The sequence below is a fragment of the Nothoprocta perdicaria genome, unplaced genomic scaffold (assembly GCF_003342845.1).
Source record: "Nothoprocta perdicaria isolate Ctin4 unplaced genomic scaffold, notPer1 scaffold_142, whole genome shotgun sequence".
NCBI lineage: Eukaryota > Metazoa > Chordata > Aves > Tinamiformes > Tinamidae > Nothoprocta > Nothoprocta perdicaria.
Genome location: NW_020454561.1, coordinates 1,859,326 through 1,874,553, shown reverse-complemented (window position 1 = coordinate 1,874,553; position 15,228 = coordinate 1,859,326).

Here is a 15,228-nt window from a genome sequence, read left to right as displayed (position 1 = left end):
AGACTAAAATCTAGTATAGAGGCAGAGAGACTTAAGGTTATTTTTTGGTTTACACTTAGTGTTAGGATTGGGGTTAGAATTCCATCAGAGTGTATGTGTGCAGAGGGTCACAAACCTGAGTGCTTCCTGGAGAGCTGTGCTAGTGGAAGTTTCTCTTTGGCACCTTATATGGTAGTCTCTGTCACAGCCTGGGMTAAAAACATATCCAGAGTTAGATTTAGGTAATGCTTGAGAGGAGAAAAGGGAAGGATATCACTGGAGTGGGTGCGTTCAGCATCTGCCAAGGGAGTTTTGCTGAGAGAAGTTGCTTTTTCTGCAACAGGTGTTGATTTCCATACCAGATCTGGTCTTAAAAGAGAAGTCAGAGAATTAGATTAGGGTTAGCATTGAGAGAAGGTGAAATGGGAATGCTGTTAGAGAGATTGTGAGGAGAGGCTGTCAGGGGAATATTTGTGCTACCAAGAGAGTTTTGTTGAGAAAAGTTTTTTTTCTGCACCTCATATAATGTCTTCCACACCAGCGTTGGTTTGAAAAAAATGTCTAGGGTTAGGGTTTGGGTTAGGTGAGAAGGTGAAAGGGGAAAGAAGCCATTGGAGTGGGCATCTTCAGGATCTGCCAAGGAGAGGTGAGTGCTGCCAACAAACCTGTGCTGGGATGACTTTCTCATCAACACCACAAGTTATGGTCTATGTCCCTATCTGGAACTAGAAAAAAAGTCCAGAGTTAGTATTGGGGTTAACATTGGAGTTGAGAGAATGAGAAAGGCGATGAATGCCATGGCAGTGGCTATGTGCAGGGGCTGCCATGGGAAGGTGATTGCTGCCAAAGGAAGGCTGTTCAGAGGAATTTCTTTTCTGTACCAGGTAGGTAGACACATGGATTGTACTAACACTATATTATACCGTGTTTGTAAGCCATAAAGGTCATCCATGATTAATGCTCAGTGCTATAGCACCTACATCTTAGGTGCTACATATTATTATATGGCAGTTAGTATGTCAAGGCTCCCCTATCTTTACAGGAAAGAGGTGGAGAGAAGTAGTCTCATGTAGGAATACTGTTTCAACCTGTTAGCTTAGGTCCAGCTTGGCTTTATGCTGTATGATTCCCTCTACTGAGGACTGGCTTGACTTAATCTTCTTCTGTGGTCCACCTCTCTCAAAAACAGTTATCTCAGTGATTTACAAACTCCTGAGCCAAGTCCTAGTTCCTCATGCTCCTAGTCCCAGCATTGTCAGAGATATCTGGTCTGATCCATTTACTTTCTCTTATAAAAAATTCTAACATACTTGAATGAAGTCTGTAATTGCTTAAATGAATTGAATATTGGAGCAGAACAGATAAGAAATATGTGTGGTTGATCTACAGGACCTAATGTTGTTAAGATTTAATAGAAATATGCTTGCACTCTCATTATTAGACAAGCAAATCTCCTTTATCTTTTACAAACACTGAAGAAATATAATCATGTAGACTTTTAATTACGATTGGTGGTAACCTTATCTGTAATGTCATTATTTCTAAAGGATAATTGTGAGTATATATATAATATATAAAAGATGAATTTTACTGAAATGGAAGATAATATTTGAGTAATGTAATTTTCTTTGTTAGGTAGTTGTAGGATTACATACAGAAAAATTACATGACTACATATGATATAAAGATACATAATTTTGAAATGCATAGATATTTTCTTTTAATGAGGCTTGATTTAGACAAATTAAAACTTAGAGACAGCCATTTTATTTGAATAAATTAGTTATCTGGATAATTTAGAGTTGCTCTACTGTGATGCCTATTTTATATGTTTTTAATATAATTTTAGTCATATTTCTAATTTCAGTGATTTGGTAGATAATGAAAAAGTAATAGGTGATAACATATACTAAGTGTTTTTTCCCATATTTTGTTGAAATCTCTGTGCATGTTACCATCCAAAATATATTTTTAAATTTTAATTAACAAGGAAATTTTAGAGTTAGGTGAGTGAGTGTAGCTATGAATGGTTCTTGGTTATTTGTTCTTGTGAGTGCTTTTTTTGTCAGTTGTCATCACATATGTACTGTGTCAACATTGTAATCTCAGAAATGTAAGCATTAGCATATCCACAGTTGGGAAATGCAACTTACTGCTTAGAAAAGCATAACTGCAGGCTCAGGGTGATGTTTATTGTCTGTGAGACACAGATTTAAGTTCCAACAATATTTTAGTATATGAATCATAATCGGTGAGATAAGTGGACAATAAGGCAGATGCAAAACTTATCGGACTCCCTGGCGTAAAGAGTTATGATCAGAGGTGCAAAGTGGAGCTGGCAACCCATATCTAGTAGCATTCCTTGGGGATCAATACTGGGGCCAATACCTTTAATTCTCTTCATGAATCTTCAAGAATGACTTGGAGTGCATACTCAGTATAGTTGTGCATGACATCAAACTGGGAAGAGTGGTCAATATGCTTGAGGGCAGGGCCGTCTTTGAGAAGGCCCTCAACAGACTAGAGAAATGGCCAACAGGAACCTCATGACATTAATCAAAGGCAAAAGCAAAATCCTGCACTTGGCAAAGAATGACACCCGAATGCACCAGTGGGGCCTTCAGGTGCTGTACAAGAAGATACTTACTAAAGCTAATAAAATCTTTGATATTCTAGAGCCTTCCATTAATTTTTGTCCTACCCTGAACACACATATTTTTATAAAGAATCCTGCTAAAAATTATTTGCAGGCCTTCCTTTTCTAAAAGTCCCATAACATCTCTTTAGCCTTCTTCTTCTTTTTTTTTTTTTTTTTTTTTTCAGCCTTCAGGTAACTAATTCACATGTAAATAGTATTATGGTTCCATAGTATTATTGTTCAATGTTATAGCCAAATCTACACTGAAAAATTGAAAATACCAGGGAATAATCCCAGGCACTAGCATTGAACTAGCATAGACTAAGAATCTATTAATACAATTGCAGATCTAATTTGGGAGTTAGACAGGTCAGAGAACAATGGACAGTTTAGATGCAGGCATCTTGTTTTAGAAGGTAAAGGAATTTAACTGAATGGATGTGGGCTGTTTCATATAATAGAAAAGCCTTCACTTGCAAGGATTTTTCCCCAATTTTTTTTCATTTATCAGTGTAGATGAAGCCCGTGGTATATATCAACATCAGAGCTAGTCACCCTTAGATCTCTTCATAGTTAATGGGGAGAAATAACATTTGTATAATATCAATCATTTAATCTAATTTACTTACCTATATGAGGATAAATTAAAACTCATCCTTTAACTATTTCTTTCCATAGAAAGTTTGAGGTGAAACATAGGCTTCTGCAATCTACTTTCAGTTAAAGAAATACTACACCTCTGTTATGGAATCAAATCTGTAGTTTTGAATTGCAGAGAATACATGAACAATACAAGATTCCAGAGCAGAATTTCAGCATCTGTTTAAAAAACATGTTCAACATGCTAAACACGGAGTTACCACAAATTAGACAATATAAAACACTAACTAAAGAGATATTTCTTAAACTTGATCTCTCTATATCACTTCAATTAAGTAATCCTTACTTATTTTGGCTTTCAAGAGCAATTGAATAAACAGCAGTAGGAGCAGGAAAGAAAATAGAACAACTCTCTTCAACTACTTGAGGATTTGTTACTGAGACAATACACTCATTCTATTTCCTCCTTTTCTAACCCCAGAGATTTTTATTTAGCTCTGCAGAATGGCTGAGATGCAAAGAGAAAATTGGAGTTTGCCCTGTTGGACCTGACTGCTATTCTAATGGCCTGGGAACACTCCAGAGAGGTACAGCTTTGCATTCCTCCTCTGTAAGAGCTGCAGCTAATGACCCACTATATAAAAGAAATCATTACTGTTGCACTTAGACAACTTAAGAACTTCAATGCAGAAAGGATTTGGCCAATTAAAACCCTGTATTACACAGCAGTACTTTGCTGCTGCTTAATACTCGCATTTGGGAGACAAGAAGGGATGCTCCCATCTGTTCACCAGTTGCCAGCTGGGTTACATATTCAGATCTGTATTCATGCAGGAGAAAAAAGAAGGTAGAGCATGGAGGGAGAAGCTACATGTCAATATTGATGAGTATGAGAAGAGGAAAGCACCAAACGAAAATTATTCTGAAACATTTGAGGTGATCAGCATGATAGCTCTGGATGACCTATGGAAAATCAAAGTTGATCACAGAACAACTGATTATCCATCTTCCTGTGCATTTGACAGAAGGAAAAATGTGAAGGTCTTAAAACATAGTCGTTAATATGTCCTGCATATTTAAGAATTGCATGCATAAAATACAAAAGCTACTGAACTGCTAAGTTCAGTAAGTAAGATTCAGTATCTACTTCTACAGTAAAGTTTGTACATTGCAGTATTGTAATGGCAATAGAATAGCAATACAGGTAAAAATATATTTTTTAGATGAATTAACGGAGTTCTTTCTTCCCAGGTAGAATAGTGACAGCTTCATTTTACTCTGGCAGAAGGTATATGTGACAGAGTTCAGTGTGGCATAGCAACAGGAGAGTCAATGATGTCCCAGGTGTACCAGCCCTTAAGGCTTTTGTTTGATATTCCTTGAATTGTTGAACTTAGTGTTTTAATTCCTATAGTCATGACATTTAACACATTTCTGTGTGACAAWTGGTAGAGAAATGTGCAGATGAAATATGTAAAGGTCTGAAGTCAGACTCATGAATTAGTTGAGTCTATATTCTTTTTGTATCTTTTCATTCCCTATTGCCTCCTTCCTCTCCTTCTTGTGTTTTTCCTTTTCTTTTTTAATACCAACAACGTAGATGAATAAACACGGCTCTTCAATATTCTTGAACAAATTTTAGAATCATTTTATTTTTGTTTTGCTTTTATTCATATTTATTATTTCATAACTCAGGCAGCTTAGAACATTTAATGTTGAACATAAACATTAAAAATTATATGGTACTTAAAGGCAGTTGAAAACAGAAGTTAAAAGCAATTTCCGTATCAGATAATTTAAAACCTTGCATAAATATAGAAATTATTWAAGCTTTCTACTTCACTATTTTTTTTCACACTAACTTGGAGAACCGTATACTATAAAACAGTTTGCTCATGATTGTAGGGGTTTTTCTGCCTATGTAGCAGTTTACATAGCAACGTTTTCCTCCTGATCACCATAAAGGCTATTTAAACTATAAAGTGATGCTTTTAGAACATGGCTCTTTCTGAAGCCATGTTTTGAAGCTGCCATGTTAAAAATACATTTTCAGAGGAGACTGTCCATGCAGTAAGGACCTAAATGAAGCATCCAGATTTTCAAAATTTCTTGGCACTTTTAATTAGGAGTTGTTTGAAACTCAGACCACTTGATGTCATTTGATGTGACCGATTAGAGCCAAATCAATGCACTGGCAAATTGCTAATAATTGATTACACTATAGCCATATGCACCCTAAAGAACTGCATCATTTGGATCTGACCTGCAAGATACATTTTGACTTGCTGGAAATGGGAACTAAAGAGCTCGGAACAAGCATTGTGGTGCTAAATCTATTCCTGTTTTATTGTTACGGTTGTTGCTTATGTTTATTTGTGGTTCACCTAATGAATGTATTTAGAACAATTATTCCTACAGACGCAGATAGAGATCTAGAGTGAATATGGAAAACACTAAACTTTTAAAATGATACTTTCACTGTTCTACCTTGGTTCTACTACAATTTCAGTACAATCGTATAGAAAATTTTGGGTTACCACTAACTTTCCTTTATGATTCTCTCTGATGCTTTTTGAATTCCTGAATCCAAAACAGTAACAGATATAAACAGGGATAATTGTTCCACCTTCCACCTATGAAGGTTTTATATTTGTTATAACGTAAGCAGAAATGGAGACCAAGTTTTGATCCCCTTTGATGAACGAAGATTGTGTGATATTGCTGCTTGTTATCTAACCAGTTCTCTCTACTATCAATCAGCTTCATGTTGTGACACTATGGCCAGGGGAATGAGACCAAGGCTCACTTACTCATCAAGCCTTTAGAGGGAGGAAAAGTTCCACAGTACCAGAGTTTTGTTTATTTTTATTTCCCTGACATACAAAGAAGGAGGGAGGCAGAAAGAGAAGTACCTTGCATAGTGTTAGAATAGTTTAAATGAGCTAGATCCTTCTTGTCTTTAGAAGAAAGAGTATTCTATCTTCATCAAAATAAAAACATAAATAAAACCAGAAAACCTCTTGTTGCAACAAAACCTGCAACCTGTTTTTGCTTCATAGATATTCACTAGTCTTCATCCTTGAACTGTTCATTGGTGGCTCTTTGAGGTGCATTGCATTGTTTCCCAATCTGCTGTTTCAAATTTTGACCAGGCAATAAAATTATAGTATTAAACAAAAAACAAAACAAAACAAAACAAAAAAGCACTGGAAACTTTGCATTATTTATCTGACTGAACTTTTATGTCTGGTATCCCCAGTAATGGTTGAATAAGTGACACTGTCACCTATTAGTGACAGTGACCTATAGTAGTCTCACATTATTAGTGACCTATAGTAGTCTCACACCAGTGTTTCAGGAAGGACCTGCGATGCATATTAACAATTCAAGACCCGTTGTCAGCGATCAGAGTTTATATTAAGCCAACCCTTACTCCTATAAGTAGAAAATAAAAAGAAGTTAAAAGTCCCTTTTCATTTCACCAACATATCAAAAATAAATTTGTAGACCACCAAAGAAGAGTGATATTATTCCTCACATTTGTTATTGTGTTTTAGTAATGAAAGTGTGAAGGTTAATGGACCATTTTCAGAACATGAAGAGAATAATCAAAAAGAATTGTAGGTGTCACATAATAGCTGTTGTACAACACATTTGCACTGCTTTTTCTCAGTTTCCATTACACAACAGGAAACTGATTATATTTTTAATCAGGAAATAAGGTTTTATGCATTAATTGAAATGTGAGGTTTGGACTTCTTATCCTTTCAGATCTATTTTTTTCCTAGAATCTTTGTTCTTACAGTAACTAATGGTGACTCCCCATTATATAGATATAATAGATATATATAATAAATAATTTATCCCCCCATTATATAATATATAATTAGATAATATTTTCCAATATTAAAAACTTCTGCTATTTTTGGCGCAAACTGTATCACACCCACTGATAACATCAAGCAATTGAAATACATCGGGGAAAAAGTATTGGCTTTCTTTGCCCTTTAAATTCCATTCACTGGCTTATATATCAGTGTTTGAAACTGTCATTATGTTTCACAGTAGAGAGCATTCAAAGAAAGAGGACGTTCCTTAGTTATCTGCATCATCCAATTTATAACAACAACAAACATATAGAGAAAATCACACATTCAAGGAAGAGAAAAGGTCAGTTTGTGGTCAAGACTGGTGRACATCATCTGGAACAAGACAAAAATATATGAATTGTGGGACTGGTATAAACTCTACAGAGCTCGCAGTAACTCTTTACCTAGCATCTCTAAAAATACATTACCTATTTTAATAAGACTAGTCAATGATGAGAGCTTTATTTTCGATGGTATGGCTTTGTTCTTCTGAAAAGACTCATCCCTGGTCCCTGTCTGTCCATTCTATTTTTTTTTTTTTTAATATTATGATCTTGCTATATTCCCTCAAAGATTCGTCCTTCAGTGGGCTTCTGTGCTTCTTATACTAATCATTCCCGAGGGCAGAGCTTGTCTTACATGAGTACTGTAAAGCTTCATAGATTGGTGGGATGGTGGTGTCCGCTTGCCTAAAGGAGTGACTATCATCAGTGAAATGTCTGTGTACTGAAGTGGTCTGACAACTGAAGTATCAGATATCTGGAAGCCACAGGAATCATTACATTTGGACCTCACTTCTTCCTCAAATCCAGTTTATGCAACTAAGAGCTCTCTAGAGGTACTTRAACTTGTTGCAAACTAGTTAAATCCACATAGATTAATCTGGAACATTGAACCCAGCAAAGAGGAACTTCAGGACACCATTTCAGTCAGATTGTCTTTAAACGACTTCAGCAACACGTACATAAGTCTATAGCGCCACACATATACAGCTTTTGGAAAATGAAGTGTTTAATTCTTATGGAGTTCAATTATCTCTGTGTGATTCCAGGCAGGTTAGCACTTTAGAAAAAGGAAGATTTTGCCAGCTATGTTGAGTGTCTCGTCTGCAAAATGTAGATAGTGCTTACCATAGTGTGAACCATAGCGGGGGCATACTTGACTCCCTCAGATAAAACAGTGGTAATCAACATAAGAAAAGTTAAATTAGAACAGGTAATAGAAATATTGGCTATCCCAACAGAGATGGTAAATAAGGATTTTATGAGAGATTGTACCTTAGAAACTAAGATTTTAAAAATTTGACCTTAATTTTTATCTGTCTTCCATGGAATTTATATCACATAGTAGATTCTGACTCTGTTTAATCTTTTTTAAGCAAGTGCTTCTGGTTATAAATTTAATGAGATTATGATTAGTTTTGAATCATTATGCAAAGCTATCTTTATCTAACAGTGGGAAATTTCAAAGGTCATTCCCTCTCATTCATTTTACATCATTATGTTGAACTGATAGTTACAAATATCAGATGTTATTTTTTGATTGTGTAACTGAACTGTGGCATTCAATATTTTTATACAATTAAACAATTAATTATTCCAAATTTATTTGTATCCTGAAACCTACAAGTTTTTGCAAAACTTGAGTGAGTATGAACTACATTGCATCATTCTTTTTTATGTAATAATGAGGAAATAGCATAACCATAATTCATTWTGAAGGTTAAATTTACTCTCTCATTCAAATACTTAGTTTTTCTTCTGGTGATAATATTAAATTATTTTTATTAAATATATATTCTAATATTGAAGATTAAAAGCTCTGTTTAGAAAGATGTGACACTGCAGTACTTACTCTAGGAGAGGATCAATCTGCACAATTTAGATTAACTTGTATCTTAAATTCTAGGTGGATAGTGAGTCAACCATTCCAAATGCCTAATCTGGTTCCACTGAATGTGAAAAGAAGCTGGTGTCTTTGAAGGGGCCTGAATATATGTAGATAGATTCTCTCCCCAGACATCTTCAAGAGCTTCTGCTTCTCTCCATTAAYATCTGAAATCTTATGGCACTTTGTGAGAATGGGCTCATTTTGGCTAGCTGAGTGTATGCGTCAAATGTAGGTTAAGCAGTACAGGTCTTTCTTCATTGATTGATAGGAAACACAAACCAATGTCCTGCATGTCGTGCCATTTGGTACAACTCTCTGCTTTCTTCATTTGCACTGGTATGTATGTATATCTTATATACCATAGAGCAAGAGATATGGCACTACTTGTCTATGTGTGGTAAATTCAATTTCCTCATACTCCAGATCCTATGAGATCAGCAACTGGAGACCAAGTGATATACTTAAGGATAACTCAAATGACATTGGGTACCTCTGTGTGGACAACTGAATTGAGCCCTAGGTTTCTAAACTTTAGATGCTAATTGGTATTAATATTAAGCAGATTGGATCTCTTCACAAACATACACAACAACAGACAGTCCTTGTCCCAAAGAGCTTAAAGTCAATGTATAGCAGATGAGCCAGAGATGGGAAAAAATGTAGTATACAACCATAATAAATGACATTTGACTGAAAAATTCAATTCAGTTAATTAGAAAAAAAAGAACAAAAAAACTAAATGGAAACTTAAGCAAAGATGATTTGGGGGAGACACCACAAGAAAGTGGGCAATGACAAGGACTATACCACAGGGCAGATTGTCAGAGCACCACATAGGGATGGAGCATAAGGTCATTAATCACATGACAGAAAAGACATTCAGTCTAACTTGAGGTATCTTTACAGAATGCCCTTGTTTTGGTGTTTTCAGCTGTTCTTACCTGATGTTTGTCTCTTTCTACAGTTCTACTCCAGATCATATGAGCTTAAGAGTGAAAACCTAGGCCTTAAGATCCCCTCATGATTTTGTTTATCTCTATCTTCTTTTCCCCCTCCCTCTCTGTATTTCATCAAATCACGTCTAATTATGGCTAGATTCCCTGGTATTTAGCTATTATTAAATGCAGTAATGAAAGAAACCATAGAGATGCTTAATTATCTTCACAGCAGGTGGCCAATGGAGAAACTTTATTCTAACCTTTTCCTCTGTGATAATTACAGTCAGATATAATTGCTGCTAATATAAATATTCACTGATTGCAAACTGTGGTCTAAAGGCTGTTTCTCTTAAGAAAAACAAAACATAGCAAAATAAATAAAAAAAGCAGCTCCTTCCTATAAGTCTACAGCAAAYCTGTTGCTCACTTTCTAAACAAACTCATCAATAAAACATTGTGTTTCTCCATGAAGAAAAAATAATACTAAATTGTACCCCATTATATTATAATAGACTGGATTGCATATACTGTTTAATAATGTATATCTTTTTATTCAGATTAAAAACTACAAAGATAGGAACACAGACTGGTGTTATCCCTGCTATATAATGTATTCACACCTAAAAGGAGAGGTTTGGTTATACTGCTTTGGTTATACTGCTTAGATTGTATAGAGATTGCAAAAAGTAAGGAATGTATCATGAGCTGGGGAAAGAGTCATGATGAGATGGAATGACAGATATATTTGTGTTTCCAGTGACAGGTAAGATAGACATATTCACAGCTAAAAAGAAACATCCTGTTTTTCCAAAGATAAAAGCAGAAGTCCATCATAGCCCCGACTGCTCTACAGAAAGGCAAATCTAAATTATGCAATAGGTTTTCTTTCTTCAATAGGTCTGTTTTCACAGAGCAGGATGCAGGAACTAGCAACATCAACCAATATCTAGGACACTAATAGCATTAGTATTAAGAATTTTCTAGTTCATTAACTATATGAATTAAACATATTGTTAACAAATGACCCTGTGCCACATGCTCTAGGTGTCCCTAGGAGGGACAGGGGGAAGGAGCAGGGGGTTTGGACTAGCTGATTTCTAGAGGTCCCTTCCAAACTCAACCATTCTGTGATTCTGTGATTCTGTGATTCTGTGAAAATAAAAATGAATACTGCAAGTATTACAGTACTGACGCCTGCTATTCACTATCTCATGGAAGGTAATTATAATTTTTCTTGAGATGCGGACCATCTGACCAGGAGCCCATTCTATCATAGGAACTCAATGAGGAAATTGACCTTCCAGYAGTCCAGAAGTAAGAGGTCATGTGGGGATATTCTCTGGCAGTGAGACAAGTTCTTCCTATAAAAATCAATCAGGGGGCAAGTAGTTAACAATAGTGACATAATTTTCCCTGTTTTGGTCTTGGTGTTAAACACTTAGCTCTAACAGAATGCTTGAAAAGAGCTCCATTCATTGTACAGACAAATCCTGAGTAGTTAAGGGGAGATTCAAAGGTTTTTTTACACATATTTTTGAGATTTTGTATGTCAAGGAGCGCAATGTGCCTGACACTAGTTTACTTTTCAGGTGTTAAAATTCTTCATGTAAAACAGATAGAATTTAAAAGGAAAAGGGAAAGAACCAAGTAGGGTTATGTTTTGCAGTGGAGTTCTATGGCCAGGAGTTCACTCTGAATTGAATGCCCCAGAAACAGCTTCACAGGCTCTGTGGCGCTCTGACAATAACTGAGATAAAGCGCAGACATTTTTTGAAGATATGTAGTCAAAAATAATCTTATTACTATGGCTGATTTGGCAATAACCTTTGAAAATATAGTACTTCCGAGAAAGAATCCTGTTTCCAGTCCACAGAACAAGATCAGGAAATAGTAAATACCTTTAGAAATTTTCAGTTCTTTGCAAAACTTCTAGTATCCATTTGTCTTTTAACTTGTTTAATGCTGCAAGAAGGAGGATGTACAGAAAAAAAAAAAAAAAAAAAACGGTTTTATAAATATTGTAAGGGAGATTGATACTCTTTTTGGAGTGATGAGCTGGATAGATGAGGGCACAGCAGTTGAGGTCATCTATCTGGACTTCAGTAAGGATTTTGACACCATCCCTTACAGCATCCTCCTGGGAAGCTSCAAAGGTGTGGGTTAGATGGGTRGATGGGGAGAAGGATTAGGAATTGGCTCAGTGGCATGGTGCAGAGAGTGGTAGTCARTGGCGCGGAGTCCAGTTGGAGGCCTGTAGTTAGTAGTGTCCCCCAGGGGTCAGTCCTAGGTCCGGTCCTGTTTAACTTATTCATTAACAACCTGGATGAAGGCATGGAGTKCTCCCTSRGCAAGTTTGCTGATGATACCAAACTGGGAGGAATAGCTGATAGCCCTGAGGGCTGTGGTGCCATCCAGAGGAACCCAGAGGGATGACTGGGCAGTGAGAAATCTCATGAAGTTCAACAAGGGCAAGTGCAGGGTCCTGCACTTGGGGAGGAATAACCCCGGACACCAGTACAGATTAGGGGTGGACCTGCTGGAGAGCAGCCCCGCAGAGAGGGACATGGGCGTCACGGTGGATGACAAGATGACCATGAGGCAGCAGTGTGCCCTGGTGGCCAAGAAGGCCAGTGGGATCCTGGGGTGCACTAAGAAGAGCATCTCCAGCATGTAGAGGAAGGTGATTGTCCCCCTCTACACAGCCCTGGTGAGGCCGCATCTGGAGTACTGTGTCCAGTTCTGGGCTCCTCAGTACAAGAGGGATGTGGAGCTGCTGGAGAGAGTCCAGTACAGGGCTACRAGGATGATCARGGGCCTGGAACATCYGCYCTATGAGCAAAGGCTGAGGGAGTTGGGTCTGTTCAGCCTGGAGAAGAGAAGGCTGAGTGGGACCTGATCATTGTCTATAAATACCTCAATGGAGGGATTGAGGAGGATGGGGCTGGCCTCTTTTCAGTGGTGGACAGCCATTGGACTAGAGGAAACGGCCACACACTGAGGCACCCGAAGTTCCACAGGAACTTTAGGAAACATTTCTTGACAGTGAGGGTGACAGAGCACTGGAACAGGTTGCCCAGGGAGGTTGTGTAGTCTCCTTCTTTGGAGATCTTTAAAACCCGCTTGGACACAGCCCTGTGCCACATGCTCTAGGTAACCCTGCATGAGCAGGGGAGTTGGACTAGATGACCTCTGAGGTCCCTTCCAACCTTAAGCATTCTATGATTCTATGATTCTGATAAAGACCTGTTAAAAACAAGCAGGCATATATATATGAATAATTAACTGAATACTGTCAGAAGAAAATAATACAATCTTAACTGTAATAGAAAGCAACTTATAAAAGCAGCAACATGTTAAATATATAACAAATCACATTTTTATCTATGATCTCAAAAAATAAATCTGGAACTTTTACTCATATGATACACAACTACAAATTAAAGAACATGYGACAATGAAATGCAGAATGGGAGATAAGAAGGTTCACTGCTATATTCCAATCCTCCAAACAGTCATTTATGTGCTCAAATTAGTTTTATTATGATGGTACTCAATAAAAGGCACTCAATAAAAAATTAGTAAGTAAGCTAAATAATGAGACACTGCAACATGTCAAAAATAAAAAAAAAAATATATAGAAATAACAAAGAAAAAGAATACTATAAAGGACTCTAACATATTATTTCCCAGCTACTTTTGATAAAAATACTGACTAATCATAGAATCATAGGTCCCTTAATGKTGGGGAGGCCAGAACTGCACACAGTGCTCGAGATGTGGCCTCACCAGGGCTGTGTRTAGGGGGACGATTACCCCTCTCAACCTACTGGAGATGCTCTTTTAATGCACCCCAGGATCCCATTGGCCTTCTTGGCCACCAGGGCACACTGCTGCCYCATGCTCAACATGTTGTCCACTATGACGCCCAGATCCCTCCCTGTGGAGCTGCTCTCCAGAAKGTCAGTCCCCAGCCTGTACTGGTGTCTGAGGTTATTCCTCYGCGGTGCAGGACCTTGCATTTGCCCGTGTTGAATTTCAAGAGGTTTCTCCCTACCCAGTTGTCCAGTTTGTCCCAGGTCCCCTGCTGAGAAGCAAAAGTTTCCAGCAAAGGCTAATATAACTACCCATTTTTATTCATCTATCTGACCAGGTAAGTTCTAAATGTACATTTTAATAGAGCTTAATGAGTTTTCTCACTGTTTATAGGCTCTGGCTATACCGTGGTAATTGGCACTGAAGTGTTATTCACTCTTGTCTTTCATAAAGAGTCCTCTGGGGCATCAGCTACTCTTCCCAGTCTGCTATCATCAGCAAACTTGCTGAGGGGGCACTCCGTCCCCTCACCCAGGTCATTGATGAATAAATTGAACAGAACTGGACCGAGGACTGACCCTGGGGAACACCACTAGCTATAGGTCTCCAGCTGGACTCTGCACCCTCTGAGCTCTGTCATCCAGGCAATTGTCAGTCCACCTCACCATCCACTCATCTAACCCACACTTCCTGGAGCTTGCAAAGGAGGGTGCGTTGAAGCCTTGCTGAAGTTGAGATAGATGACACCCACTCCTCTCCCCTTCACAGCTAGTCATTCTACTGGCCTAAATCAAAATAAGAATGCCATATGCTATGCTAAGAGCTGGTTTTTATCTATAAGGAAACCTTCAATATTCATTAAGTAATTTTATTTTCCTATAATTTGTTCTTTAGTTACTACGGAATGCATAGCCAAAAGTATATCAGCAACATCATGAGTATGGAATAGCCTGATTTAGACACATGCTCCTTTTCTGACCTGAAATTTTGTTTGGTTTTTGTCATGTAATATGGCTTCAAATTGCCTTCTGAGTTCCTATCCTGGTTTAACTGTTAACCAGAAACTAAGTAAACCAAAGTTTGACTTCATTGCTTTTCAAACATGTGTGTTTTATATCTGTATGAAAATACAGAAATATCTTTTACAGTGCTGAAAGTCAATTGGTATTGAGTGGACTAGGCAAGTACCGCATGCAGCCTTTTTATCCTTATCAAAATTAATAATTAGTAATAATTATCATAATATACTAATTCATGAAGGGAACAATCCTGAACAATCAGGTTGCACAAYGATGATAGTAATAATAATAATTAACATTTCTTATTTATATAATGATTTTCATCCATATACTCTACACTGACTAATAGAGAAACATGAATTATATAAATTGACTTTCAGAGTTGAGAATATGAAAGTGCTTTGACCAGAAACAAACTGAAGCCTTCTGGAACTCTCTCAAAACTCTGAAAAAAAATCTCTTTATTTATTTATTTAGTTGTT